The sequence below is a fragment of the Morone saxatilis genome, unplaced genomic scaffold (genome assembly GCF_004916995.1).
Source record: "Morone saxatilis isolate NCDOM2014 unplaced genomic scaffold, NCSU_SB_2.0 Contig17, whole genome shotgun sequence".
Classification (NCBI taxonomy): domain Eukaryota; kingdom Metazoa; phylum Chordata; class Actinopteri; family Moronidae; genus Morone; species Morone saxatilis.
In genome coordinates this window covers 14031685-14035245 of record NW_023339729.1, presented here as the reverse complement: position 1 = coordinate 14035245, position 3561 = coordinate 14031685, and the positions used below count along the sequence as shown (strand labels likewise).

Sequence of the window (3561 nt, the reverse complement as noted above, 5' to 3'; positions counted from 1 at the left end):
CGTTACTTAAAACTTATAAAATACACAAAAGGCGGTTGCTAATAAAGTGACACAGACAAAGTTAGAGAGGTTTTAGTTTAGGTGGAGGCTCAAATTTGGCCATTTAGTAACCATCTGTAGCAACTGAACCTTCTCCACTTACATGCCACTATAGGTATTCATCATCCAGACCTCTTACATGTTCCCATTCAAAGAAAACCATACAATGGCAATTTTGACTCAAAATGGAGCAAATTTATATCACATAAAATGTATACAAAATTGTATCAAATACAAGAATATTAGGTCAATATATCTGAACTGGTGGATGTCAGGGAAATTGCCTTTTTTTGAGAGGAAAAGCAAAGAAAGGAGGTCAACTGCAGTTGAGACTCATTTGTTGTGCCAATGCCTGCAGCAGTTAGAAGTGAAACACAGAAGGACCTGGTATCTCATGCAGTACACAGGTGTCTTCACCCTTTTGATGCCAGCATCTTTTATAATAACTCCTGGATTGGTTACCATTGTCTGCATAGTATGCAGGAGGTTGGTGTTGGTGGTGATGTTGAGGTTTTGGCAAACTCCAACATTCCCTGAAATGCTTCTGGATGAATGGCCTTTTCATGGTGAGACCATTCTTCTTTTTGTACACTTCCTTGTGGAGAAGGAAACTGTACAAAGCAAGGGCCACAAAATGGTAAAAGGAGGTTTTATACGATTTCATAGTTTTGGGGATAAAAGGTTTCAAGCCACCCATGATGCAACTGTCCTCAAAAACAGGATCTGGAATGGTCACATTCTTGGCTCGCCACACAGCGGCCTCTTTCACTCTCCTTTTCACAGTTTGTCTGCTGAATGCTTCATGCACAGTAGAGCACACTTCACGAGTGTCCATCCATTTTACAAACAGAAGTTTGTTTTGTCTTATCCACTGCATTTCTCCCCTTTTTGGTCACTCTGTTCTTTGGAAAGCCAATCAATGGCGATTTTGGTATAGATATTGTCCACGAATAGTGCGTAGCCCCGACCGAGGAGAAGATATGCCATAAGATCCATTACTGATGGCAGCTCAAACTCTGGCCTTTTTTTAAAATTTGATTAATATGTTGTTGTTGTCTGTTCAAACTTTATCCTGGCCAATAATTGGGAAGAAAATTTCCTGCAAAAGGTGGTTTCCTCTCCTCCATCGACACAATTAATGCATCACTAACATTTACGATAAAATTTCATCGAACCGTTGTCAATGAAAACAGGCAGTGTCGTGTACCCATTAACACTAGAACTACCAGAATTCCATTACTACTAGAACGACCACAGCGGTCATTCTGACCGTTCATACTTTGACGTTCATACGGTTGTACTGAACGACATTTTCGTCATGTCATATCTTCATTTGAACCTTCTCTTCAAGTTTTCCAATGAAGCTTTTAATTCCTGTCGTTATGTCATGACGTCATCGCTCTTAAAACAGGCACAAAAGAAAGATTGCCCCGACAGGTGCTGCCTCTCTGTCTGAGGAAATTTTTGCATCAAAAATATTTTTATTTACCGCACTGAAAATATAGTTTTTGATTATATAAATGCCAACAAATATAGAGTGAAACAGAATATGTTGTGATTTTTGGAGATGATTACATTGATCTTTATGCAGCACAATGCAGTACACACAAAAACAGGCTAAGAAAAAACAAACATTTGCTAAACAAGAAAACAAAGAGCTTTAGAAAGTAACGATTAGTTTCAGTGAACAAAAAATATCAACAAACAAAATCAGATTAACATGTTTTCCTCAAAGTAGGCTCATTTGAACGGCGCAAACACCCCGCATCATTCACTGACGCTTACGCACAGTCCACACAGGTACACACCGCCTTTCGTGTGCAGCTCCCACACACTACTTTGTGACATTTAGCACGTCTCCTTGGTTTTATTTTGTTTGCAGTTCCTCCTTACTTGGCACTGCCTTCTCCTCTCCATCTGCTGCTGCTCCTGCCCCGGTCCTGGCTCTTGCACCACCAGTTCTGTGGCTTTTGAGCTCATGTGGTCGGAGCGAAGTTCACTCGCCAGTCGCGTGATGAAGTCCCTCCGCGAAACTTGCTCATTTGTGCACTTCTTGTATAATATGTGTGCGTTGATTGCAGCCAGGTCGAGGATGTTATAGAAAACAGCTACTGGCCATCTACGGGAGGGTGCTTTCACTGAGTATTTTCTAGCCATTTGATCTAGAACGTCTACTCCTACCTTGGTTTTGTTGTAGTAAGTGACCGTCTCTGGCTTGCTTTTCTGGCCACTTGTGATGCCAACAGCTGTGTGGACAGTGCTGAGGATGCAGACATTCCTTTTTTTTTTGCACTGATACACGGTCAGTGTTGCATTGCGCACAGGGGGAGCTCTTGTCTGCTCTTGTTCATCGTGCCAACCAAGCTGGTTTTCTTGGCCTGAAGTGCCTTGGACAGTTCAAAGGAAGTAAAAAAATTGGCTGTGGTGACGTTTCTTCCCTTCCGCAGATATGGGTCGACCATTTTCAGCACCACACTGTCTCCAAGTCGTTGACCTGGCCTCCTTGTCTCGTCTTTGCCCAGATAAGGCGCACCGTTTACCATATATTTGGTGTCGACATCCGCAGCAAGCCAGAATTTGATTCCGAATTTGTCCGGTTTGTTTGCCATATACTGGATGAAGCTGCACCTTGCCTTTGTAGGGAGTAGCTGCTCATCCACAGTGATGTCGGCACCCGGCTTGTAGCAGGTGATCTGAATCTGTTCCAAAACATCACTCATAAAGGGCAAACTTGTCGTTTCGCAGGCGCGTGCGTCGAGTTTCCCTTCTGTCGAAACACAGGAATTGCATGATTTCCTGAAACCTGTTTCGGGACATGGTCTCCTTGAAAAAAGCGCAGCCCCACTCGGCTGACCAAAAGCTTGCCAAATCTATCCCTTTACCGCCTTGCGCGCCACCGAGTCAAGGAGGACAAAAAATGGGACATGACAGTTGAAGAGCTAAAAGCCTTAAATAAGACCAATGAAGGCTTTTAGCTCTTCAACTGTCATGTCCCATTTTCTGTCCTCCTTGACTCGGTGGGCCTCAGCTACGGTGCAGTCACTGATGTGTTTCAGCGTGCCATCATCCACCAAACACAAAAAGGCTGTAAGGGCATCTTTAGGGCCTGCAGCTTCTGTGATTACATTTTGGCATTGTCGCCTCCCTCTGTCTTCACCCGACTCTATATAGGTCCACACTGCGCTGTCTTTCGCCGTTTCACGCCTCTCGGCTGAAAGTGGGTTCATTGGGCCAGCTTCCTCATCCCGTGGCGGACTGAGTTGTCTTGGAACAGCTGATGTATCAGGATTTTGCACTATTGCCAAAAATAAATAACAGACTAATTACTTTTTTAGTTCATGAAATCAGTCTTGTTAGGACTAATATTAGAATATTTGATTTCTACTAGCCTGACAATATAGTATAATACTAATAATAGCAATAGTGTTTTTGATAGCAGATCTGATTGGTATAGCCTACCTTAGATGGTTAGAGACGGATAACTTAACTTTGAAGTACAACTATTATTGATAATAGCCTGGC

The 3561-nt window shown here is 42.9% G+C and overlaps 1 protein-coding gene across 3 annotated transcripts in view; it reads right to left on the bottom strand.

The window, feature by feature from the left end:
- atf7ip (activating transcription factor 7 interacting protein) overlaps window positions 1-3561 on the bottom strand; it is a 55333-nt gene that overhangs the window by 1964 nt on the left and 49808 nt on the right. The window lies entirely within an intron of this gene.